The sequence below is a fragment of the Mustela nivalis genome (assembly GCF_964662115.1).
Source record: "Mustela nivalis genome assembly, chromosome: 12".
Taxonomy (NCBI): domain Eukaryota; kingdom Metazoa; phylum Chordata; class Mammalia; order Carnivora; family Mustelidae; genus Mustela; species Mustela nivalis.
Window position 1 is genome coordinate 7,963,331 of NC_139031.1, and position 27,958 is coordinate 7,991,288.

Sequence of the window (27,958 nt, forward strand, 5' to 3'; positions counted from 1 at the left end):
CAGATGATGCCGATGAAGTACTTGCTAAGTAATCCTCAACAGATTCACACTGCTAGTGAAAGGTAGCTCCTATCAAATAGTTTCTGATTCTGAAAACTTGTACTCCTGAATATCAACTTCAATATGTGCAGCTACAGAAAAAGTTCCTGAGACATTCATTTAACTTCTCAGACAAGTTCATGTTTAACCCATTCGTTCCTCCTGTGAACAGTTTTGCATGACAGCCTCTGAGCACATACTGTCCCCAGAGAGTAAAGCAATATATACCCCACATTGAAGAGTCAGGCATGTCTACAGTTAGTCTACAGGACTAGAGCACATATGCTAATAGGAGTATGAAAAGATTCTTAAACAAACATAAAGTAAGAGCACCTAAAAGTGGAGTCTTAGGGGAATGGGGGAGAAAGATCATTGGTCATTTAAACTGAACCTCAAGCAAGGAGGTCATTCCTGGCAGACAAAACAGTATTTATAAAATAGCAGGAAAAGAGAGTGATTTATTTTGTTGTACCTGGACCACCAAAATATGGAGAAACTTTTTAAAATAAGTGTGAAAGGATAGTATAAACTTTATCCAAAATTAAATATGTTAAAGAAAATGAGCAATTACCATTGATTATTACAATGAAATAATTTGTGAATTGTTTCATGGACACACAAGCAGGCCTTCAGGGGAACCTTTAACGGCTAGACATTGACAAGAAGCTTCACCCTCTGCAAGTGCAAAAGATTTCATGGGGCAAAGAGCTGACTGTGTTTGCTCATCAAGACGGACAGCTTAGTCGGTGAGAATGTAGTCTTAGAGCCTGGGCGATGGCCAACCCAGGGGCCAACTTTATATGGTTTATAAAGAGTATTCTCACAGAACAGGAAAATTAAAATGACCAAGAAATCATCTAACAGTAAATCCATGTTTGGGGTTCTTTGATGTGTGTGTATGTGAGAGGGAGAGATTTAGAGGTGCAACACTTAACATAAAGAGCATATGCCTGTCCTAAAATACTGCTCCTTTTAGTGTACATCGGAGAAAACAGGCCTGCTACACGCGGGAACACCAGTGAGCAGGTACCCTTAAGCTCAGAAGTAGGGGAAGCTGCCCTTCAACAGGTGACACATGAGATTCAACCATAATAGGACACGCAGAATTGCTCTGTCCACTTCCACGTGAAATGTACCTGGACAGCAACCCTACTTGTCATATAAATAGAGGCCGGGACGTATCAGCAAAAGGGAAACAGAAAGAGGAACAACAGTGGGAAATCTCAACAAAATGTGTCCCAGAGCCACTGGCGAGATGGGCCAGGCATGGAGAACCCAGCACACTAGATGCTCGCTGAGTGCAGTGACATTTTATCTGAAGGAAAGAGCAATTTAAAAATAAGCTGCCCTGAGTTCAAATTTGGGCTCTACCATTTACTATAACCTCTCTGGGAAGTTCACTAGATCTCTCTAAGGCATTAAAATAGGCAGATTTATTTTGAGGATATATAAAAACATAAATAACTTTCTCAGAGTTCATCATGGCATGAATGAAAATTATTCCCCATCATTTTTCACAACATTTACTGGGTACTGAGTGGGCTTCCCAGGTAGATCAACACAAGGAAAGGAGATGCCTTTGATAGAGTATAAACATGCCACTGATGAAGTATGGATTAATGGACTGGTTTTTCAGTTCTATACGTTTATCTCATGTGAATTTACTTGGTAAAACAGTGACATTCGGAATGCTCTTACCTCTAGGGGCTTTATCATCAAGTCCTACCTTCAGGGACCAAATGTCTGATGACCTCTAAAGTGCAAAAAATTTATCAAGGCAAATCCTCTTTAGCGCAGTTGAACTGACTGGCTGAATTCCCTACCAACTGCATCAAAGTTATGAAATGGTGCAGTCCAAATAAAGACAAAACAAGGCTGCTGCTGATTTATCTGCAAAGTTACCCTGAAGACACAAATACACTAAAAGTCTCCTGATTCTGAGCATAAAAAGCCTTTCCTAACAGTAGCTGCCCAGCTAAAATCAGCTAAAAAAGTACAAGACACGAGAAACATTTGCAAATCAAATCACATTCCTGGGACCTACTTGACTTTTTAAAATATTTAAAACCTGCAAATAAGCCAATTAAATGATAATTGTTATGTTTTGAAGGAACATTTCCTTTTGCTTTGATAAAACTCAGCTAGTTTTCTGTGTTCTCTTCAGAATATTTTATTCCTGAGGACAAACAGTTATCAGCTTTACATGCAAATTCATAATGTGTCAAGTCAGGCACTTCAATGATAACATTAAGTGTATGAAGGACTTGAGATTTCTTGGAGGGAAAACATAAAAAATACACCACCGCTTAAAAATACCTTATTGTGGGTCACCTGGGTGGCTCAGTCAGTCAACCGCCCTACTCTTGATGTTGGTGCAGGTCACGATCTCAGGGTCATGGGACTGAGCCCCTCCACTGGGCTCTGTGCTGGGCGTGGAGTCTGCTTGAGATTCTCTCTCTCCACCTCCCTTTGCCCCCCACCAAAACCACTTTACAATACAGACCCAGGAAAGGCCCTTCGACACTGTGAGCCCAGCCTTTCACTCCTCCTGTCCTTTTTCCTTACTACTTTGTCTTCCGAGAGCCCCATCCGCAGTCCGGCCTGCCTCCTGTCACTTTTCCTGTGTACCCCCACACACAGGCACACTAACAAACACTAATGATCACAACTGCTCCTCGTTTCATAAAAAAGAACTTATGCAGTTGCTTTTTTTCTTTCTGTTAGCCTGAAAGGCTGATTTAAGACGCTGATCATTATGAAACAACTCCACTGGGATGTTTGTTGTTCTCTATAACGTTTCCAGTTCAAATCTGATTTAAAAAACCCTACTATTAAAAATTTGAAAAGAACTCTGCTGATCTAATAGGCTTTAATAATACACTACCTCACTTCTACCAGCTAGCTGTGTGAAGCAACCACCTCTCTCTGACTTATTAACAACCCAGAGGGAATTTACTTAACAATAGAATTAAAAGTCCTTTTTCCTGTGTTCTGTATCTGCTTAGAAAAAAAAAAAAAAAAAAAAATTCAGAGTCCGTGGCCTTTGCCCTGGAAAGGTAACTGAGACAATCACCCTAATCTTATATGATTCTGCAAATTTTCAACAGTTGAGAAAATAAATACTGAGAAATATTTCAAAAATGTAACTGAGACTTTCCAGTGAAGAACTCCCTCTACATAGAACTCCCGCGAGAGTCTGCTGTAAGACTCAGAGCAGCTGCAGACTAGCCTACTAGTTTCCTGCCTTGTCTGAGAGATGGGGTCACAAAACTCCCAGCATCTTGTAAACCAGGAAATGATCTGAAAATTATCTGAGAAGGAGGTGATCTACTCCAGCACCACATATAGCACAAATCCACCGTAAGTGGTGGAGGAGATTATGGGTGAGAGACGGAGCTGACGGTAGAAGATGCAGGATTTGGACTTGGCAGCCTACACAGTCCTCCTTTCTAGGTGAAGCAGAAAGCAAGAAGCAGTGATCAGCTCCCCTCAAACGTTATGGTCCAAGGTCAATCCTCTTGACATGTAGCTCTAGGAATGTTTTTGATAAGGTCAGGGGCTGGTCAGTTATTTAGAGAATTTTATTCATGGGCAAAGTTTTTTGTTTTTTGTTTTTAATTTGAGTGTTCAAACTGATCATAACTAAAGCCACCTGCTGTCCTGTGAACATTACAGACACATCTGAGAACACAACCACTATTCTAGAGATGGTGGAAGGTTAAAATATGGTTTGTTTTACCTGAAATAAGAATTGATAACAGGAATATTGAGGGATTCCAATAGAGACTGAGTGATACGCAGTGACAACGATTTGCAAACAGACCTTAGAGTCATTCCTTCTTATGGGTGGTAGGACTTGTTTTCTGAAGGTGGTCTCTCAAATTTTTTCTATTGTGCCCCCTAAAAAAAAGCAGTGGCATCAGCTTTCTTTCTCTCTTTCTTCTTCCTTCCCTCCTTCCTCCTTTTTCCTCTCTCTCTTCCTTCCTTTCTTAGAGAGAGAGAGAGAGAGAGAGAGGATGTATGTACACACACAAGCCGGGGTGGGGCAGAGGGAGACTCTCAAGAGGACGGCTAAGCAAGGAGCACTATGCAGGGCTCGATCTCACGACCCAGAGATCATGCCCTGAGCCAAAATCAAGAGTCGGACTCTTAACCAACTAAGCCACCCATGCAACCCTATTTTTAAATTATATTGTACTATATTATATTATATGAACATAAAAATAGAAATTATAAGCAAATAAAAGTTTAAATATTTTATTTCATTTCCCCAATTGAGTCATCTTGCTTACCTCCTGGGGCACACACACACACCACCTATTAAAACACAAAACTAAAAGAGGAAAAAAAGCCCAGTTGAGCTGATATTAACACCTGGCCTGGCACTAATCATAAAGTCGTGCTACCCTCACTGCTGAACTGAGAAAGAAATTCCATGGTTTGTTCCACAGAATTCTGTGCCCTTTCCCACAGAGTTCTGGAGAACTGTGGGTGGCTTTGAACTATGGCTGACACAGTCCGACTCTGCAGTTAATCAGGACACAGCCAACACTGGGGGCCTTGCACTGTGGGAGCCGAGACTCAGAACTGAACAGTGAAAGGTCTGAACTGGACAGGTGGTATCCTGAATTCTGATCCTACATCTGTCACCGACGGCTTCCATGATTTCAGAAAGACATTTCTTCTGTGCAAGCCTGATTTCCTTACTGATTTACAGACAGTTTATTGGAAGGGTTCTAAGTCCCCCTCTCCATGTAAAATCTGCAGGAAGGCATTAACTGACAATTTTCATCACAGGTAATGACACAAATTTTCTCTTGACCATTTTCACTTCCATAATGAAGGGGTAAGAGACTTCAGTGAACTAAACCAAATCCCAAGGACTAAAGGCTTAACGAGGAATGTTGTAACTATTTGACTATTTTCTGTTTAACTTCATTTTCACATAGTTGTGCTTAAATAAACTTCCTTCAGGTACCTCCTGTGCTAGGTATATTGCCACAGTCACGTGAGCAACAAATACAGAGGAAAGTAAGCAGCAAAACTCTAAGACTTGAAATGTGACCACAATTCAGTGGGGGTATGGGCCTTACTTAGAAACTCCCCAATTTTACTACAAATCATACTCAACAACATCATCATCATTAGAGTTCAAGATCTTCCATATCTTTCTGCTGAAATTTAGTTCTTTTCACATTGCAAACAAAGGTCATATGAAAAAAACTGAACTTAGTGCTAATTCTTGACACTGCTCTATTCTCCCTGACTCAAAACGCAAGCTGAAAATGTGAGGAAAATGACAGGACCCTCAGATCAGCCCACGAGATGCTGAATTGCTCAGCACGTCCCACTCGTCCGCACGGCTGTTTATTCCTTCCTGCTTCCCTTCCTTTCCGACTAGCAGAATGGGATACAGCTGCTAAACTTTATTTCTTCGTCTCACGTTTGCAGAGCGCTGACCTTTAGATACTAAATGTTAAGCTCCGTGTTGGGAACAATAAGGCTTAATTTAATAATAGGGGAGTCAAGTAATTCATGCTGTGAAATCTAAAATATTATGATACAATTGAGATGATAGGCTTAATTTCTAGGAAAAATAAGTATTACAAAGAAAAATGTTACCCTCAGCTAAATAAATATTTCTATTTTAACTTGACTGCTTTGATCATAAGATTTCTTAAATCTCTGTTTCACTTTAAATGCTCAGATTAAAGCCTCTCAGTGCCATTCTTTTGTTCAATCATTTATTTTCTTTGGGGGCTCAAGAACTCCTGATGATTTTGTTTTCTCTATGATAGTGGATTCTTTTTTACTACCACGCTGGAAGCCAAAAGATTAATCCTCTCGAATCTGAACGAATCACCTAATTAGTAACTTACTAAAAATGAAATAAGTTAATTATGTGTAATTTCTTCATAAAGATCAAATGACAGGCAAATCACTTTCCTAAGGCTATCCTCTTCCTTTGTAGCATAAATGAGAAAAACAGAAATCAAATAAAGTTTTTACTGGCACTGATAGCACCACAATACAGTAATAGATTTCTAGGTTATTCTATTAGAAGCATCAGCTCAGCATGAGTCCTTGCTTGTTTGTCAGTTTTTAAGAAAATATCCTAGCCCAGAAAAAAATGGATAGATCTACTCCACAGCCAATTCACTAAATTACACAACGACTCTCAAGCTAATTAAATTCAACGACTGTTATGTACCTACTAAGGACAAGGTAAGCATGAAATCCTGCCCCGCCACTTACTAATTCGGTGAGCCTTGGCAAGTCCCTCAGACTCACCCAAGTTTTGATTTCCTTGTTTATAGAACAGGAATAACACCATGTGGTAACTTAGAGGAGTATTGTGAAGATGAAGTGAGAAAAAATGAGTATTTGGTATGAAAAACGCTGAAGAAATACAATTTTTTTAATGAAATAACACCCATCATGAGGGAGGAGCCACATGTAATCAGAGGACCTCTACGTGCATCTCTGCTTCACCGACACTACGCTGGATGCGCAACTGGCCCTTTCTAGTTTCTACACACACAGACACTGTCCCTGACGGCACTGTGTTCGGGCGGTTGGAGCTGCTGGAGAAGAGCTGATCGAGAGGAGCATGACCTTCTGTCACTTCACTGGGCTCCTCAGGGTCCCTGTGCTATTCTTTTCCTCTAGAATTACCCCTGGATCTCCAAAGCATTCAGATCAATTCATTTCGAGTCTGATCTTCAAAGGGACCGAAGTAAACCCATCAAGATTTTTCAGAAGAAAAGACCAGTCATGTAACAGTTTTCATCTTCTACAGGAAGTATTTATAGTTATAAATAGCATTTTTTTCTTCTTGCAAATAATTATTTTTTCTTATTAGAGATGATAGTAAGAGAACACAATGCACCTAGAAAAAAACGGTGAGTGGAGGAAGTGCAGGCAACGGATATACTACGTTCTTTTCCAAAAAGTTTCCCCCGTGAAGTAATGAAAGAGAGGGGCTGTTACCATCAAGGATGGGCAAGGTCAAAGGCCAACCTGGGGTTTATTTGGTGTTTGTAGATTTCTGGCATTAAGAAACCAGAATATATTAAAACTAGGAGGGAACAGATAAACTAACTGCAGGAGATTATCTTCTATCACAGAAGGGAGTAGAGCAGAACGTTGCTTCGAGAGGACCAGAGTTAGGTCTATCATCCTTTCAGACAGAAGTGAGGATGGAGAGTAGGAGTAAAAGAGTAAAAATTTTAGGAAGGAGTCCGGTGTAGAGAATCTAGGCATAGGGCCCCTTTGAAGCTTTTCATAGTTCTGGCTTAAATAAAATGATTGAGTCTCTCTCAGATCCAAGGCTGCTTTGATGGGAAGGTATGTATGTGTGTATATATACACACATGTATGTATGTATGCATGTACGTATGTATATTATACATTATTCAGCCATAAAAAAATGACATCTTGCGATTTGCAACAACATAGATGGAGCGAGGGAGAATTATGTTGAGCAAAGTAAGTCAGAGAAAGACCTATGATCTCACTCATATGTAGAATTTCAGAAACAAAACAAGCAAAGTGTGGGGGGCGGAGAGACAAACTAAGAAACAGACTCAACTACAGAGAACAAACTGATGGTTACAGAGGGAAGGCGGTGGGAAGGCGGGTAAAACAGATGATCGGGATTACGGAGTGTACTTTCCATGACCCAGATAAAATGAGATGAAATCAACTCATTTATTTATTTACTAAAGATTTTATTTATTTATTTGACAGAGAGAGATCACAAGTAGGCAGAGAGGCAGGCAGAGAGAGAGAGGAGGAAGCAGGCTCCCTGCCGATCAGAGAGCCTGATGTGAGGCTCGATCCCAGGACCCTGGGATCATGACCTGAGCCTAAGGCAGAGGCTTTAACTCACTGAGCCACCCAGGCGCCCTGAAATAAAATTATTTAAAAGAGTATTTTCCTCTTGCTACAAACCCCTTCACACAATTAATCAAAGTCTCTACCATGGGGCTGCTCTTAGACCACAACCTCATCTTCCTCCTTCTTTCTGCTCCTCTTCCTACTTCCTAGATCCATGTCCCAAAATGTGTACTGGGAAGCACTAGTACTTAAAGATGGTCCATTTTAAAAGGCCAAATAAATTTGGGAAACTGAGTCACTTGCACATTCACATATTAAATACTCAGAGGAATCCTGCAGCAAGAAAGCTATATGTTTTTAAGCCAACGTTTCCCAAATCTATGTGTCTGTGAAAATGTGTTTGCAAAAAATCTACCCTCCAAAATGAAGTAGAAACCACTTTGATCATCATTGTCCTAGAATTATTTTTCTCTCTCTTTCAGCTATTTTCTGTGTTCTGCCCAGGAGGCCCTGCTAAAAGTTTTTGATTGCTGATTGGCAGTGCTGAACTTTTCCAGAGGTCAAGCAGGCATTTGCTGAGTGGTCTGCGGAGCACTCCATACTTTCAGGGGAATGGAGAAAGAAAGCAGAAGGGAGTTTTCTGTTCTGAAAACTTAGCCCAATTGGTTGCCATTATGGATATTTTCATCACAAAAAAAAAAAAAAAAAAGCAATTTACAGAACATTTTTCATTTCACCCTATTCTTGATACATTCAAATGGATTAATTTTCTTAAAATCTGGCCCCCGAATAAGAATATCGTTTAACCAGTACAGAAGAAAAGACAGCTCTCATTCTTCGTGGTCATGACTCTCTTCCATTAACGCAGCCTAAGATCATCTGAACATTACATCTGAGCAGCCTCGTTGCTCTGCAGACTAACATTTAGCTTAATGCTAATAACAATAATCCTTTCTTACTAGGATCTCCATACTAAGTATTGCCAAAGCCACATCACAGTAGACCCTAACAAGGAGGGGAGATCTGAGAAGAGTTCTTACAAGGCGTGTCCGTCTCATGAGAACAGCAAAGCCAGTTGCTGGACAACATTCTGGGATACTGAGGCAGTTATGGACTTTGGGGAGGGTATGTGCTTTGGTGAGTGCTGTGAAGTGTGTAAACCTGGTGATTCACAGACCTGTACCCCTGGGGATAAAAATATATGTTTATAAAAAATAAAAAATTAATAAAAAAAAAGAACACTTCTAAGTGGCGATTCACAGTCCTGTACCCCTGGGGCTAATAATACATATGTTTATTAAAATTTTTTTAAAAATTAAAAAAAAAAGAACACTTCTAAAGGACAGTGATCTTGGAAAAGTCTTAGAGAATGGATCAGTGCTTAATTCCCAGGGGAACCAAAATGCAGGAAGAGTAAAGACTGGAGTACATGCTGGTCAGTAGTCAAAGACGCGTTTCTATTTATCCGGATGAGTCCTCAGACCATCCCTAGCCAAACTCTACAAATTCTGGGTTCTCTCTCCTCCTCTGATGGCTTCAACGCCCTGGTGCCCTCTGGCTCTTTGCCAGCCATTCCACCTGCTTCTAATAAGTCTCTCATGCGGTTCTGTCTCCTGTGTCCGTTCCCTGAAGTCGGGGTTCCATCCTACTTGGGTACTGGTTCTCATTTCCACATCGATCTACTCTCCACCGCTCTCACTGGTTTGTCACTGTCACCACTGTAACGTTACGGCGGGGACCCCCACATTAGCCTTTCACCCAAGTGTTTATGAGACACGTCTATAGGAATGTCTGAAAGAAATCTCTTATCTAATACGTGTGAAATGTCATCTTTGCTTCCAAACTTAAACATCCTTCTCCTTGCCATCCTGATGGCTGTGCACAGTTTCACTGGCCATCCAAGCGAGTCACCCTGGTCACCATATCTGTCCCCACCCTGCGCTCCTTGCCAGACCCTCCCATTCAGTTTGCTACCAAAGTATATTGTGCCTCTCAACAAACAGATCTTCAGTCTCTTCTCAGTTCCTAGCGGTATGTGCAGTTGCTTAACTCACAGAATCTTACTTTTCTCAACTGTAAAAAAAAAAAAAAATTAAGGCTGACCAGTTAGTGGTAGAACCAGAGCTCAAACATTGATTGTCAAAATTCTCTTCGAATTTTTTTTAAACAGTGTCATTCTGCTTGTAGCTCTTCCTCCCAGGTTTGTACCAGTTGCAAATTTGGTAAGTTTGGTTTGATTTTATTGTTAGAGTCTTTGATTAAAAAATGTTTTACAGGAAAGGGACAGTAGTCATGGCTTATAGGGTTGCCTCTTAAGGCCCTCACTCAGTTGACTATTTCTACAGCACAAATGCACCTCTTCAAGCTACCTACAGGGCAGAAAAAGATGAATAGAGCTGTAAGGAAAGTTCTGAGGTAGTAACGAAAGAAAATTTTTCAGAGATACTAAGAATCACATGTCGAGACCAGGGTCCAGAAGTCAAAGAAGTTATACCAGAAGTTCTATGAGTGGGCAGTACAGACTCTGCCCTCCTCCGCGTCCTACCCCTGGCAGGGGTGACTGCACCTTTCCACCCACGGCTGTGAGGCCAGCGTGCTGCCAATTCTACCCTATGTTACAAACACACTGCCAGCTGCTTGCGAAGTTTAATAGCTCTCCCCAAGAAAGAGTAGCTTCACAGATAACTTCTACCCTTATACCATTAAAAAAATATATGCCTTTTGTAACACTTATAGTTCACTTGCCTTCATCTCAACCTACTCAGATTCACTGTTATCTCTGGTCAGGGCAGAGGATTTCATATACGTACCTCTGTGTATGACGAGTCATCAGAGAACTTATTTTTTCTCAGCCCCATCTTATTCTGTTTTATTTTTCTTTCCAGTTTCAAGGTGGGGAGAGATCAAAATCAGGAGACTTCATAAAGGCAGGACATTCTCCTTTTCTCTTGGTCTTTGTCTATTTAATTTGGGGTCAAAATTGCATACTAAAGGAAGAGCTAGTGAACTTAATTAGGGTTTTGCGTTCAAATCCTGTTTGTGCTAGAACAGATTTTGCCAAAGGCCTTGTTAAATCAAGTTCAAGTTATAGCATCTATTGGGTTCTCTGCCATATTTGCCCCAAGATGACTGAGGGACATGGTGCACTCCTGCAGGCTTTATTTCAGTAGCAGTTTTCCGATGGTGTGTGCATGCGTGAGGATGGACACTTTTCCTCCAGTGACTATCACTTACCAATGAATATCCTTTGATCTTTCAAACCTATCCCTCCTATTAAAAAAAGAAAAAAAAATTCTTCTGGAGTGATTTAGTCTTAGTCAGACACTTGATTGCTTTAGTAATTATTAAGTATTGATAAAGGAGTTTAATCATCAATTTTATAATTTTTACAGTGATTAAAAGGCTTATGCAGATCTGGGGTATCTGGAATCTGCTCTCTCAGTTTATTAATGGCCAATAATGGTAGCCATTACTATATATTATACACATATTATACACACATTATAAATGGTAGCCTGTCATTTTACATTTGTGACTGAGAGACCCCCATTGTAGCTGAAGACTTGGAGCAACCGGGTATTTTCACTGAGCCTGAGTGGTCTGGAGACTCAAAAAATGAGGCTAGCCCCAACTCTCAACTACATTAGTTGCTGAATTGGTAGAATGCATGATTTTGCTTTAGACGACGCGTTAAAAGTTATATCACTGATCTGTATCCTTTGCTCAGAGCCACTTTCAGGCAACAAGAGGCTCTTCTTTTCTTCACCTATTTTATTTCTTTTTTATTTTCTTTTAAGATTTTATTTACTTGAGAGAGAGAGAGAGAGAGAGAGAGCAGAAGATAGGCAGAGGGATAGGGACAGGGACAAGCAGACTCCCCACTGAGTAGGGAGCTCAACCCAAGGACCCTAAGATCATGATCCAAGCCGAAGTCTGATGCTCAACCAAATGAGCCACTCAGGTACCCCTCTTCACCTATTTTAGATTCCGGTGTCCTTTCTCTGATACTTGTTTTTCCTTTTTCCAGTATGAAATCCATTTTCTTTGGAAAAGAACACTGCCAGAACAAATGAGTGGAGTAGCCCACCCTGCTTCTTTCCTCTTGTTTGTTAAAATGCACCACATTCTCATCCGGACCCATCCTCTTTGGTTTTGTCCCGATATATTTACATTTTCCCCAAAAACTGTAGGTATTTTTCATAAGCTCCAGCTTACTTAAGCCTACTAGACTGTCTGCTCTTTTTCTAACAGTTCCTTCTCTCGAGCTCCTTCTCTTTCGGAACAGCTCATTCTGGCTACTGTTGATGGATGATCAAGTCTTCATGTGTCAACTTTTTAGGAAAGCATTTGAATTTTCACAACTGTTTTCAATTCCCTAACCTGAATTTCAAGTATTCTTGCAGACAACAAGGAAAGAACTTTAGAGGAAGAGAGTATTTCCTAAAGTTCCACTAAACACAGAACAAATACACACTTCTTTATACATACGGATCTCATTCCTATATATGAGATGAGAAAAGTTAATAGAAGAAAGTGCAAAGCACATTTACCTTTGAAGACTTCAGATGGCTATGAAGTGAAGGTAGGAGAAGCTTCTCCATGCCTTCGGAGACTTAAAATACAGCTAACCTGACTCTTTCAGCCCTTTTATTCTGATCTGATCTATTCAATTTGATTAAATTTTAATGTAAGAATGTTCTGCGAAGCATTTAAAGCAATGATTATAATTTAACCTGGGAAATAATTAAGAAAATGCTAACTAAATGCAGGCATTCTAATGAACAATATATTATGTTGGTTAGAAGGTTAGTGTGCACAGCGTCAGACAAACCTAGATTCAAGTCCTTGCTCTGACTGTTAGGAGCCAATGGCCCTCAGGCAAATCACACAACTGGAGGCTTAATTTCTACCTTTATTAGATGGGCATAAGGATCATAGTCCCCTGATACAGGGCCATCATGAGGATTAATGAGATAAATTAAGGAAAATGCTAACAACAGTTCCTAGAACATAGTAAAAAGCCAGTGAATATTACTATTCAGAGTGCTTATTTTTTCAAGTAGAAAAACATGGCAAGACACTTCAAGTCAGCTTTGGAGTTTTAGGATTCCTGAAGGTTTCCATAGCTTATCTAAAAAAGGAAAATTAGCAATTATTTCCATAGAAAGTGTATAATGCATTGGTCTGTTTCTTCATTCATTCATGTTTTCTTATATTTTACTCATACATTGTCCCATTCAACATGTATTAAACACTTATTATGTTAAAAGTTAAAAACAGTGGTAAACATCTTCCCATCCCCAAAGAACTTACTGTCTAGTCTAGTTGTGTCATTGCAGAAGAGGAGAGAGGCTAAGTGTAAAAGCCAAGTGTAGGAAGACATCTACTTCACATTTCATCTCACCATTAACAAAATCAATCACTTCATACCCATTTGGATAGCTTTTATAAAAAAAAAAAAAGAAAGAAAGAAAGAAAGAAAAAGAAAGAAGAAATAAAGGAAGGAAGAAAGTAAAAAGGAAGAAAAAGAAAAAAAACCAGAACAAGCTTGGTCAGGATATGGTGGAACTGGAACTCTTATGCATTTTTGATAAGAATGTAAAGTGGTATAGTCATGGTGAAAACAATACAGAAGTTCCTCAAAAAATTAAAACAGAATTACCATGTGATCTAACCATAAAAGAATGGACTCAAATAGATCATTTGTACACTGTACATGCATTACTCACAAGAAGTGAAAACAACCCAAACTCCATTTCCATTGATGGATGAATGGAGAAGCAAATGGATCACACACACACACGCGCGCACACACACACACACACAGGAACAGTATTCAGCTATAAATAGAAATGAAAATCTGATACATGCTACAACATGGATGAAACTTGAAAACAATATGCTCAAGAGTGAAATAAACTAAACACAAAAGAACAAGTATCATCTGCTTCCATTTACACGAGGTCCCTAGAATTGGTAAATTCAGACAGCAAAATCGTGGTTACTAGAGGGGGGAAGGGGAATGGAAGTCCTTGGTTAAAGGAGGCTAAGAGTTACAAGGTTTCAGGTTGGGGACAGGAAAGGTCTGCACAGGGATCACAGTGATGGTCAGCCAGCCACAAAGTGAGGATACTTCATGCCACTAAACTATAGAATTAAAAATGGTTAAAATAGTAAATTTTGTTACATGCATTTTGCCACACAAAAATGACACATTCTGTGAATTCAACACTGAATATAGCTGGAAATTGTGACTAATTTTTATAGGTAGAAGTTGTGACTAGCATACTTTTCTTACTATAACATGGGGAATTTTAGTTGCTACCTGACTGGCTGAAAAACAAATCGGTATTTAGACAGCAATGTCAAATTACTAAGTATTTAAAAAATAGTTAATTGTTCAATATGGGGGGTAGTTTAAAGATTTTTTCTTTGAAAAACAAATGATACATCAGAAAAATGCACCTTTCTAAGGGACAATATAACATTCAGACATTAAAAAAAAGTAAGTTTTAGAAAGATTTAGTGAAATTCACATAAGGAAAAAGTAGAGATATTTATTAAGGAGAAACGCAAGTGTTGTAGAATACAGCTTTAACCTTTAGAGCTGATGTCTAAGGAAAGATTATGCCTTCCTACAGATTACACTTTAATACCACAGTAAAAGATAAAAATATAAGGTACAGCACAGTATATGTTACACTTTTAAAATAAGAAGAATACCAAAAAAAGGTTTAAAATGTATATATAGTTGCCTCCTAGCATAAAATGACATAGAATTCTAAGAGAACAAATTTTTAATGACATGGTTAATCACCCTTAGTAATTCATTGAGCAGATGTATAATGGGAACCTTCTGCACATGTAAAGTATCTTCGTAAGCTGGGACGAGCAAAATCAAGGCTGTTTCCTGCTCTCTTGGAGCTAAAATCTAGCTGTCCATCGGATACACTTACTTCTTCTTGAGGTATAGACAGTTTCCTAAATCCAAAGGTGTGTTTTCCTAGTCTCTTAGTTTCCATTTCTCTAGACATAACATCCATGGTCAAATTTCTACCATCCATGAACTAACAAATGTACAATCATTTACTTTCTGAGTTAAAGAAAAAAGTTCATAGATAAAAACCAACATTAATTTCAATAACTTCTAATGTTTTGAGGAATGGTCAAATAACTCTCCCTTAATTTAAGAGAAAGGAATTTACTGAATTAGGCTTTTTATGGGGAATAGAAATATGATTGTGGATGACAGAGATATAAATACATGATTAGAGGATGTTCTATTGCTTTTTAAAAGCTATTTAATTTTACTACTCTAAATAATTTGTTATAATAAGCTTCAGGCTAGGATGATGGATAATTGAAAACTTGGAAAAGAAATGAATCCACTTAAATGTATTTCCCAAACTCAGGATCTTTAGATTAAACAACCATTCATTCACAGACTTTCAAGATTTGCCCAAGGAGTGAATAATAATATTGGACATCACTTTATTAAATAAAATTGGGGGCACAGACTATAATCAAATTCAAAGATAATATCAAGCATTTAATATTAAACAGAAGAGTTGTTACAGAGACTACTAATTACCCTCCAATTATTAATTTTCCCCTCTTGCATAGATATAGACATTTAGCTGGCACTTGGCTATTCAATCTCCCCCATGACCATGTAAGTTTCAGCCCCTGATGAGTTTCATACATAATGTGGACTTCAGAAAGTGGCCTTAAAGGAAAGAGCCCAGACCCTCGCATTCTTTACTTCTGCCTGAACATTGCATATAATACCTGGAGCTTAACCTGTCCTTTGAAACCACAAGGTGAATACTAACTCTTTTGAATGGTAAAGGCAAAAGACAGAAGAAGCCTGGCTTCCTGACTCCCTGGAGCTCTGCAACAGCCTTCAGAGTTTACCTTCAATCTTCTTTTATGGAAAAGAAATACATCTCTAGCTTGTTAATCACAGTCTCTGCCACTCAGAGCTGAACCTAATCCAAACTAATACCGCATTTGGTACTATATTTAAAAATAGGGTACTATGCATTACAGAACATGTTTATGGAATTGTCTTTAGTAGACACCAGGCCCTGAAGCCTGGGCTAATACAGGCTTGGAAAGCTGGAGCCTTTGGTATTTGCAGTAAAATATTTGGTCATACTGTCAACTGCTATTCCTTGGAAGGCAAACCAGACGCCAACTGGGACTTTTAAAATTAGAAGAAATATTAGGGAGTGCTCAAATGCTGATGTGCTTTGGCTCCTTCTTGCTGTGTTCAGCAGTCTTCAAGAGAGAGACAAACTTGGTCTAGGACCAGCCAGCCTGTAGGCTAAGATAAAAATAAAACCACTTTAAAATGGCAGGTGTTCTCTGCTTATGTTGGCAATCTGAACTGAAGGAGAACCCCCAATTTATGAGCTAGAAAAGATTAAAAAAAAAAAAAGAAGAAAGAAAGAAACCTATATCCTAAAGTACAGTAACTATTAAGCCATAGCTTCCAAGAGGTATCCTTGGAAGGGAGTAACACTCTGGTCCAAAATGTCTTTTATTACCTTCAAGTATTAAGCTGGAAAAAAAATTAAAAAAAAAAAAAAAGAGTTGCAAGAAATAGGCTTCTTATCAATTAAGACTTGGTATATTAGATTTAATCTGTACTTGATGAAAATACATGATTTCTAGCAGAATTCTGCCATGGATAATAATAAATGAAAATAAAACAACAACAACAACAAAAGAGCTGTCTACCAGACAGTGGGCAACAGCTCTATGGCAATAATCAGACTTAGGCTGTTGTCCTCCAATCAAGGGTTATTCCTTCTCAAGGCCTCAAGGTATAAATGAGGCATGAAGTTGAAAGCCCACAGGAGAGGAAGAGATGAGGGGAGGTCAGCAAATTCTCTTGGAGAGAGATCAGAGTTGCACAGCTCCACTGGGAAAGGGGCAGGAAACAGAGCTAAGTAGAAAGATGGAGTCACCAGGCTTAAAGCTACATCACGAAAAGAAATTTAGATGTGGTTCCTTGCCCAGCGAACCACCTTAAAGGAAACAGATTGGAAGACTACAGTATTTCTGAGGAATTGTGTTGCCAAGGAAACCACAAGCATGACCCGCAACAATCTGCGTCCGTTCAAGGAGTAAAGCAGTCTCTAGGCATCCACGTCTGTATCAACAGGATGTCCACTATGAGAGCACGCAGCCAGGGAGGAAGGTCTCTTCAGAGATGGCGGGGGAGAACCACGGACAAGGAGGCTCTCTCCGAGGGTGAACCCTAGGGGCACGGAGGGCATTAGGAAAGAGGTCGCTTGCTCTTCCTGACTAACAAGATTTAAAAAGTACTACAGACCAGAAAAGGCTATGTTTCTGATACTTTTATTTTTCACAGAAGAAATGTATATTTGAGTTATTGGTCTTCAATCTATACTTCATTCAACCAGAAGGAACCAAATCTCGACCAGATGTAGAGGGCTACATAACATCCAGAGATATAGATCTGAGCTGGATGTAATAACTAATGAAATTTTGGATTGGTCTCACTCAAAGAAACATAAAATGTTCTATGTATGGGAAGAAGGGTGAAAATGGCTATTTCTGTATACTAACAGTGGTAAACACTGCCAGCTTTTCCTCACTGTCTGTTTTCAAAAACTGTGATTGACTAAAACTTCTGAAAGTCTTCATGCAATAAGAAGCTTTCTTTTTTTAAACGTATCTGACACAGCACATTTGTGGACATCCTATTCCAGAAAGCAAAATGTGTCTAACACAGAGCAACAAACTTTTGTCAAATTAAAAAAAAAAAATGGTGGCAACTTTAAAAATGATATAATATAAAATTAAACACAGGTGTTATGTTAAAAGACTGTTTAGTTTGTTCATTTGTACTTTTAAAAATAAATCCTGACAAAGTTTATTATCTCTCTCCCATTACCTCACCGTGATGATTCTTATTTTGTTCTTGGGTCATTTACCTCAGCTCACATCTCTTCCATGCTACCTGTGAAAGTTCTTCCTTCTGAAATTCAGTCATGCTTTCAAACTTTATTTTTATAAAGAAGTCCCACTAAGACCTACTTTGTTTTTCCCGTTATTTTCTCTCTTTACTACCTTATAAGAGCATTTTCTTTAACCCTCAAGATTGTTTCTATCTAGATAAAAAAAAATTGTTTCTTTTCTGATTTTTGCTTTTGTACTTCTCAACTTGATCTTAGCCAAATGGCTGAGAAGTGATGCTTTCGTATTTCTAACTTTCCACTAATCACATTAGCCTCACATCACTACCCAGTGTTTTATCATTTTCTAATGATAAAACATTTCTTATTCTCTTTCTAATCTTTGTCTTCCTTTATAGAATTTAAGATTTTCATTATTTGGACACAAGAAGTACTTCTTTTTCCTCCTGCATTCTGATCCAAATCATTACTTAAATTAGTGTTTCTTTAAATATGGAGCGAAAATTGCAGGCTTGAGATCACTCAAGAGAGGGTGTGGGAGGTCAATAAAATATAACTACCATAAGGATCAGTAATTTCACTCCCAGGTATATATTCAGGAGTAAGAGAAACCTACGTGCATACAGAAACTTGTACACAAATTTTCACAGCAGTATTATTCATAATAGGCAAAGAATGGACACAATCCAAGGTCCATCAACTGAGGAATGGCTGAAAAAAATGTAGTATATCCATACAACAGAATATTATTTGGAAAAAAAGGAATATAGTATTAGGAATTAGGAATTAAAGAAATTATTAGGAGTAAAGTAGTGATACATTTTAAAATTGAATAAACCTCAAAAACATTAAGGTACATGAAAGAAGCCAGGTATAAAAGACAACCTAATACGTGATTCCATTCATATAAAACGCCCAGGGGTACCTGGGTGGCCCAGTCGGTTAAGTGTCTACCTTGGCCTCAGGTCATGATCCCAGGGTCCTGAGATCCAGTTCCACATCCAGCTCCCTGCTGAGCTGGGACCTGGCTTCTCCCTTTGCCTGCTGCTCCCCCTGCTTGTGCTCATTCACTCCCTCTCTCTTTCTCTCTGTCAAATAAATAAAATATTTTTTAAAATAAAAAGATAAAATATCTAGAATTGGCAAATCTGTACACAGAAAGTAGATTCACAGTTGTCGAGGGCTGGGAGATACTGTAGGAGAGTGCAGACTGGCTCCTAATGAGTTTGGGTTTCTACTTGGGGTCCTGAAAATGACCCAAAATTAGCCTGTGATGACATCTGCACAACTCTGAGACTATACAAAAACCCACTAAACTGCCTACTTTAAATGGCAAATGCTCTGGTGTGTGAATTATACCTCAATAAGGTAGTTTTAAAAAGGGAAGTCATCCAAATGCTTGGCTAAAATGCAGATTTCTGGGCCTAACTTCAAACCTATTGAATCGAACTTTTACTGAGGATACAACTCAACACTATCCTAAAAAACATTCAACAAAAGAAAGAAAGAAAGGTAGGAAGGAAGAAAGAATAAATAACAAAAACACCCAAGAAGGTTCTTATGCATGATACGGTGGGAAATCTTGTTTTATTTTCATTTTTATTTTTTAAAGATTTTACTTACTTACTTAGAGTGGGGGGGGGGAGGGGTCCAGGGCGAGAGACAGAGAGAATCCCAAGTGGACTCACTGCGAAGGCGGAGCCCGAAGCAGGGCTCGATCTTAGCAGCCTGAGTTCATGACCTGAGCCAAAATCAAGAGTCTGACACTTGACCGACTGAGTTACCCAGGTGCCCTGGAAATCCTGTTTTAAAACATGTATTATCTTAGCAAATAACAAATCTCTACAGGTCAGTCTTGGAATCAATGGTTAACTTTCGCACTAGCCTGGCAAACAGCAGACACACTCCTACTTCCGAGCTTCTACACAGCAGATATCCCTCCCCGCTGACTCAGCCTGACTGCTCAGCTTTCCGTCCTGAAGCCCAACTGAAATTTCTCCTCCTCATTTTTCTCAAATGTTTTTTTTTTTTCCTGCATATAACACTGACTAATTATTTTCCATGAGCCATTCTTCCTCTACATGAATTTTCTGTCCTTCAAATATTCTTTTCTTTGAAATATTAAACCTAAAACCATATATACACAGAACATTCTGGAGTCACACCGCTGTTCAAATAAATAAAGCCCAAAGATAATGGGGAAAAATCTGAAAGTCTTAAAAATTTTTTGTTTTACTGATGATTTTCTGGGGCGTCCAGATCTTCCTGGTAGTAATATCACATAGTCCACTGCTGGCGGAGAACATTCTCATTCAAATTTCATATTTTCACACTGTTTGATCCAATAAAGATCTGTGAGGGCAGAGAAGGTCTCTTCCCAACTTCAGGACTCTGAAATCAGAGTGAATTTTGGCTCATTACAGATGAGGTTCGCTAAGAGGACGGTGCTATAACATTTTTGGTACTAACGATGCTTGTCATAGGGACCGGAGATCTGGAGGACCCAGATATTGGAGTAGTTTAGGAGTGTTTTGATGAGGAGGTACTGAAGTGATATAATTTTTGTGCCAGACTGTGAAGCCAGCTGACTTGAATGTTACTAGCACGGTCTCTGGCCTAAACTCCTGCATCTTCTCTCCCACACCTTATACCCTAAAAGAGACTTGAAATTTCACCACTGAAGATGTATCCTTCTTAGGGTCTTGAAGGCAAGGGAGCCTTACAAATTCCTTATTATTGTAAAATTCCCTTGGGGAGTAAATAATGATTCTTAATTATTTTAAGGGTAGCTGGTTGCTGAGATGGGCAAGTGAAAAGCCAAAAGAAAAAAGAATTAAAAAAAAAAAAAAGGGTGATTGGCTTGGAAAAAAAAAAGTGAGAATTTAGCAAAGGCTCTTTCTGATTGCTTCCTAGATGAGCCAGACAAGAAAAACTCATTTATTTGAATCTATGATCTTTAAAATCTCAACAATGGAACAGTGAAAAAGGCACAGACTCAGAAAGAATTTACTTCCTCATTCAAAGGGAGAAGAAGTTGGTATATAATAATTGAATGCCCAAAGGAAAAACCAAACCAATGGGCAAACCAAACCAACCCCGACAGACCTGCACAAGCACAGGCACCGGCTCCCCTTTCAACCTTGTTCCTGCACACACAGGAGGGGTAGTACTTGAATGCTCAGCAGTTTTTAAAAATACATACCCTACAATCATTTCTTCTCTTTATTTTGCCATAGAGAATTAGGAATGTAGACAGAAATACCAATTATATTAGGAAGAACAAAAAAGCACACTTTTCTTTGGTTTGTAAAGAAATACTATACAACAACTTCTGAACTATCTTTTGTTTTTATTTATACTTGCGTTGGCCAAGGAGGGATGCTTGTCTCATCTTTCCTGTTTGACGATCAGGGTTGGCTGTTATTAGAGTCCAGAGATGCCCTTCTGCAGAGGCCACGGGCCTCCAGCCTGCTCTAATCAACTACTAACTAGAGCAACAGGACCAGGAATCAGCCATTTCCATTTGGTGGTAGTTGTTAACGGGCAGTTTTACAAGGGACCATGGCCAACACTGCCAGCCCTCTGGGGCTCTTCCTACTCAACCCCCTTCTTCCCTCTCTCCCTCCTCAGGTATAAGACCTGCTCTTCCTCTTTCATTCCTGTATCCTGCAGAGGCATTCTGTCTGGTAAGTCTTTCCAATGTCTAATTCCATCCCAACCCCTGCTTCTTAGAGTATCTACATAGACACACTACTCATGGGGAAAAAAAAAACAAAAAAAAAAAAACATATGAATTTCTTCCTTTTGTTTTTGTTTGTTTTGATAAAACACTGCAAAATCAATGATTAAAATAATGTATAGAACCATTTATGCTCCTCAAGTGGTAACTTGACACATATCACATATTTGTAGCAGATATACAAGTGAGCACAGTTTTAAAATTTGGCTGTTATTTTTCAACTTAAGAGCAGTCTAGATAAGGAAAATACTTTCTAAAAACTACATAGAGAAATCATATTTAACCTACATATTTATAGAGTTATCTATATTATTTCCACAGTCAAAACATTGTGTTCTTTTAGTCTACTGATTTTAATGTAGCAAAATTAATGTAAGAAGCAGAAGGTGCCAGGGATAATTTAAGATAATTCTTGCAAGTCAAGCAGTTTTTATAATTCCATGATTTTCTCCTTTCAAAAACTACTTAGAGTTCTGTCTTAAATCTGAATATTCCCAATGCAAGCCATTCACAGAGCCAGAAAAATGCAAAGGCATATAGAATATCACAATAACTCTAATTAGCCTGAATCCTAGATCTAAGCAATTTTTACTTCTAGAGATATATAAAGGTCTTCAGAATTTGGGGCTACGTAATGAATACTTTCCTATCTCGGACAGAGAAACAGTTTCTGATGAAGTTAATGTATTCAATTTCATTGTGCAATTCCTTTCTTCTTCTTTGCCCTTTTCTTTTATTCATATAATTGGAAAACAAACTAATACAACCAAAAGTACTCTGGGAATTAGACTGAAAAAGAAATGTGTCTCTCCTTATTAGTGTTCTCATAATGGAAAGAAATGCTTAAAAATGTACTTTTTAAAAGTGGGGGATAAATTTTGCATAGAACAGCAAATATTGATCTAAATATTTACATGGGCAAGTAGCTGTTTTTGTACAATCAAATCCTTTTTAAGAAATTAGTAACTGAGAAAGTTTCTAGGTTAACTCAGTACAATTAAGGATGGATCAACCCGCTGAAGCTAAAAAAGAGAAAAACAATATAATGTTTTATATAATATAATAATATTATAATATTGAACCAGGGGAAAAGAGTAAAAGCACAAAAGAAAAAAAATGCATATATAAAAAAGTATTTGTGTATATATACAAAAAATCTAATTGATGGGTTTGGAAGCAATAAAAAATGAATTCCAATTATAACATAATGTTAGCCAACCCAAATCAAATAAAATATTAATAATATACAGGAATCCCTAAGGTTCTAAGATGTGGTTTCCTCATTTCTCATTCTGAAGTTTCATAAATTGTTAGGTGGCCAGAAAAAGTTGTCTCTTGCCATTTGCAATACTAAATTAGTATTTCAAAGAGATGCGTTTCACACAAAAGGTGGGGAACTCAAGTATTCTAACATTAAAAACAAGATGCAGAGCTATGTAGATATAGATGATGGTTAGGTATCATTTTATCTCCTAACCCTCTTCAACCTCAGTATAGTTGGACCATGAATGGAACAAAGACCAGGAGAAGACTACAGTTAGGCCATACCTTCAAGATGGAAGTACATCTATTCAGAGGTCATATGTGAACTAACATTTTTAAAAGTCATTTTATCCTATAGCAGCTGCTTAGCTTTGAGTCGGGGTCCTCCCCTTGTCTATTCCTTTCTTTTTTATTTTTAAATTAACATATAATATATTATTTGCCCCAGCGGTACAGGTCTGTGATTCATCAGTCTTAGAGAACTCACAGCGCTCACCACAGCCCACACCTTCTCCCATTTCTATCCCCCAGCCACCCCATCCCTCGCACCCCCTTGCACTCCAGCAACCCTCAGGGTGTTTCCTGGTATCAAGTCTCTTCTCATTTGCCTCGCTCTCTGGTTTCATCCCGTTTCATTTCTTCCTCTCTTCCGCTATGACCCTCTGCCTTGTTTCTCAAATTCCACGTATCAGCAAGATCATAGGACACTTGTCTACTTCTGAGTGGCACTGTGGTCTCCAAACCAGAGACTGACTGGAATTGTAGTTTACAAGAGCCAGTTTTAAATCAGTGGACTTCTGACCTTGTTATACCCCGTGGGTGATAAAGCAAAAAGAGCCTCTGGCAAAGGCTTGAGAGATTTGAGAACAGAGTGAGATCTCATCCAGGCAAACCAAGAGAGAGAGGACACAGGCGGACATGAAAGTGAGGGGTTAGGTCACAGGCCTGTTGATTTTGAAGAAGGGATGACAGGTCGCTGCATGGAACAGACACTGTCAGTCGTTTATGAAGCACAAGTCAGGACTAAGTTTTAGGGAAACACTGCCAAGTGGACCCCACAGTGTAGGGGGGGAAGGAGGAAGTGTGGCATAGGGAAAGGGTAAGCGCTAGGCTTTCTGTGAAGCAGACTGACCCCTCTTATCTTTGACCTCTGTTTGTATATCCTAACCCATATCCCACCAGGGGGCAAGTCCTGTTGGCTTGACGTCCAAGAACGGATTCAGACTCGCTCATTTCCTACTTGCTCTGCTGCTGCCACCCAGTCTCTACCTCCCTTTATCTGGATTACTGCGATCATCTCCGCTGTACGCTCTTCTGAGAACAGCATCCAGAGAGAGCATTTTACAATGTAAATTAGATTATGACACTCCCCTGGTCCAATCTTCAAATGCCTTCCCATTTAACTCAGAGTAAAAGACCCATCACCACCCGGCCCCTGGCAGCCCCCATTCCTAAAGCCAGGTCCGCTTCCTTTCCTCGTGAGATCTCCACCTGTCCACGTGCCTGCGCTTTCTTTCCTCTCTTCTCCCTGATCCCTTCACCTTGTGAGCCCTTTGACCAAATACCATCTTCTCAAGGGAGCCTTCCTCTGGCCAACTTATGGTTAAGACGAAATTCTCAAAACACCTTCCTAAGAATGCCCATCCTTTCCCTGATGTATTGACTCCACAATACACTCATTTTACCAGTTTGTTATTTCGACTGGAATGTAACTTTTTGAGAGCCAAGTATTCTTCCTAACTTGTTCACTGTTCTAGTATGAATAATAATGCCAGGTTTTAGTAAATATTCAGCAAGCAAAATTATCTAAATCCTGTAGAGACAGGATTAATAATAAGAAGACTTATTAGTCATAAATGTAGTACACTTAAATTAAAAAATTGCATTTGACATAATAAAATATAATTTTATCTTCAAGACCCTGGGAAGTTATACCTCTCAAATATGATAATGGAATATCATATGCTAGCACAGTCAGTATCCCTTACCTAAATTTTGGGGGGTGTGGGGTATCTGGCAGAAACTGACAATCTATGTGGGAATAAAAAGTCCAGTAGCCCCTTGTGCATGTAACCATTAATATATCCATGAGGGACCATTATTTATTCAATGAATAAATAGACACTGAGAACCTATTATGTGTCAGACATTTTTTTCTAAATACTCAAGATACATTAGAAAACAAAACCAATATCCTTGCCTTCTTTGTGCTTACATTCTAGGGGAGATTCCAACAGTAAACGATCCATACAGTAACTAATGGAGGATGGCGAATGTCAGAGTGTGATTAAGAGCTGGGGCAGGGGAAGGAAGAAAGCGGAGCAGGCAAGGGGGTAAGGTGTGGGGGAGGGGCAGTGTGCTAGAGCAGGAGGGGAGGGCCCAGTTGTCCCCCTGGAGAAGGTGAGGGCTGGGCGACGTGTCTAAGGAGAACTACATGGAAGAGTCAAAAAGAAAATTGCAAATCCACCAAAAATGGAAGGACCTAAAAAAAGAAACACAGAGGCAGAAGCAACCCCATCAACGGTTGCCGGGCCAAGCAGGAGTGGAAACTGACTGCAGAGAGGCAGGAAGGGGTCCGGGGAGTTAAAGGAATGCTCTCTGAGCTGGATTCTGGTGACGGCTGCAGTGCTCTATAGATTTACTAAAACTCACTGAATCGTGCACTTGAAATAGGTGGATTTTAGCATTTGTCAAGTCTTCTTATCTTAGTAAAAGGATTGAAAAGGGAAGGGGGAATAAAATAAGTAACATTAGAAAGTATAGAATAAAACAAAGCCTGTAGAAGATTTGGAGATTTTAATTAGAAACCTGTAAAAGCAGTTTCTGGTATTCCTTCATCTGCACCTTAAACGTGGTGTCTGATTATAATTTTATGTGATATCTTGAAACCAGGATATATAAAACTCTCTGATGGGTAATTCTGTGTGTCAACTTAGGTAGGCTATAGTGCCGGTTACGCAAGCAAACACGACTCTAGGAGCTGCTGTGGAGGTATTTTGCAGATACGGTTAATGTCTCGATGGACCAACTTTAAGGGGACAATCCTTCACCATGTGAGCCTCAGCCAACCGGAGGGCAGGCCTCCAGCACAAAACAGAGGTTCCCCCAGATGGAGCTCAGAATAGCTATAAAATTAGTAAGAGAGCCATACAAATAATATAAATGACAGCGTTAAACCTGGGTTATACTAGGGCTCTATAATCTCTGGATATAAATGAATGAACTTAGATCCCAGTTTTAAAACAGAAAAGATATATGAAACCTTCGAAGTATGTTTGGAAGGAAAGTCCTTCTTGAGTGCAGCCACCCCCTTCCAGGAGCTCTGAAACTTTCTTATCTCTTCTCTTCAGCCCACAGTTCCTTCTTTCAAATGAAAGCAACAGAAATTTAGAAGAAAAAAAAAAAATACAAAGCCTGAAAAAATTTAGAAATTTACAAATTCTTCTATTCTCTCATGACCATGGGCTCTGGCCTGTATCAGAAAGCCTAATACCAGGTAAATAGTCAATAAATAAATTTACTTTGATTATTAAAATTAACAAAGTCTTATCAAAAGTAATTCCAGTTGGGTGGTAGAGAGAAAAAATTAAAGCAACCAAAAGAACTGTTGCTGAGGGAACACCCCAAATGAATAATCTCCTTCTTTCTCTGTTTATTCCCAAGAAAGAACAAGACAAAAGAATTCTTGGTGCTTAAATATCCGACCACGAGTGTTCCGGAGGAGAACTAAGACCTTGGCTGGGATTAGCAGGGTGCAGGCACGGAGAGATAAAACTCCACGCTGGTAAAACACAGCCGCGGAGAGTGGAAGCTACATGATCAGGAATTTACTCCAAAGGAAACGAAGTGTCTGAAAGTCTGTAATCGAGTACACAAGGCCAGCAAGCTTTAGTTCAGGCTTTTACCTGGTAAGAAAACAATTCGTTTTGATTTGCGGAGAAGTTGGTCAGATGCTTTAGGTGAGCACGTGGTCTGAAATCTCAACTCTTCCTTGGAAGGGGCTGTCCTTGATGAGTTAAATAAAGACCCCACACGGACTGGAAAGGGGGTCAGTGCTTAGCATCCCCTGGAATCAGTCCCTGGGTTTAGTAGGTTACTCTAGTAATGTTCGCACCATTATTTAACTCTACTGCCTTTCAATGAATGAAGAAGGTAAATGATTAAAATGATCTATCAACTAAGTGAAGCCATGATCCCAAGCCAGGAGTGTGTGTTTCAAAGCTCATATTTTGGAACAAGTCCATTTTCTTTCCACTCTACTAATGTTTAAGATGTTTTTATTACAGTATCTACAACTAACTTAAAGCTTTTCAGCACAGACTCTAGGCAGCTGTGTGTGTGTGACTTACTATCTGGAGACAGCAAGCTTCCACTCTGCAGCCGCAGGTCAGAGGCAGTCACGAGCCACCATTCCAGAGGCAGCTACCTCATATTTCTGCTGTCTGCTCCTCTAATCAACTTACTAAATGCCAAACTGGGTTTTCTTTGGGGAAAGGAGTGCCTTGTTAATCAGCATAAATGTTCGATAAATGTTAGGAAAGATATCTCAGTGGTGAAATGAAAGATATTCAGGATATATAGTTTGACAAAACATGTTTTATAGACACACACAGCCTGTGTGTAGACAAGATAAGGCAAGTGAGGCCGGTGGCCTGAAGCCTTGGACATGGTTCTGGAGTATGGATCACTTGGTGATCCTGTGCCAGCCATCAGCTTAGGAGACTTTCTCTTGCTTGGCACTGGCTGCGTGTAGCTGAATCCTGCATCTAAAATACTGTGAAAGCTGCCCGAAGAGAACATTTAATTCAAGGTATAGCAAGTAAGAGAGCTAGGACTTCACTGCGCTTACAGAAGAGTCTGTATTAACTGCATTGTGCCTAACTGCTAATAAAAATGTTCATTTAATAAATGTCTGTATGTGCACCAGACCTTGGCCTGTGACTTCCTTTTACTGCTTCACGGTGGCTAAGCTACACGACAGTAGCTGATTCTCACTTATCTCACTTTTTGGTGACTGACGTCTTTCAGAAGAATCTGAAAGCTGTGCATGCAAATTGGCTCAGGTTGATCTATAATTCTGTTCCTCAGAGCATTTGTGCCAGAATACCTTAGAGCTTAGAATTCTTTCTTT

General features: G+C 39.2%; 1 protein-coding gene and 1 long non-coding RNA gene across 2 annotated transcripts in view; one reads left to right on the forward strand and one right to left on the reverse strand.

The window, feature by feature from the left end:
* Window positions 1-27,958, reverse strand: part of CNTNAP2 (contactin associated protein 2) — a 1,362,616-nt gene that overhangs the window by 874,576 nt on the left and 460,082 nt on the right. The gene's annotated exons all lie outside the window — the stretch shown is intronic.
* LOC309845760 lies at window positions 4,541-27,880 on the forward strand. Its single transcript, XR_014301497.1, has 4 exons — window positions 4,541-4,836; window positions 21,456-21,511; window positions 26,178-26,323; window positions 26,491-27,880. It is a non-coding gene; the product is annotated as an uncharacterized lncRNA (long non-coding RNA).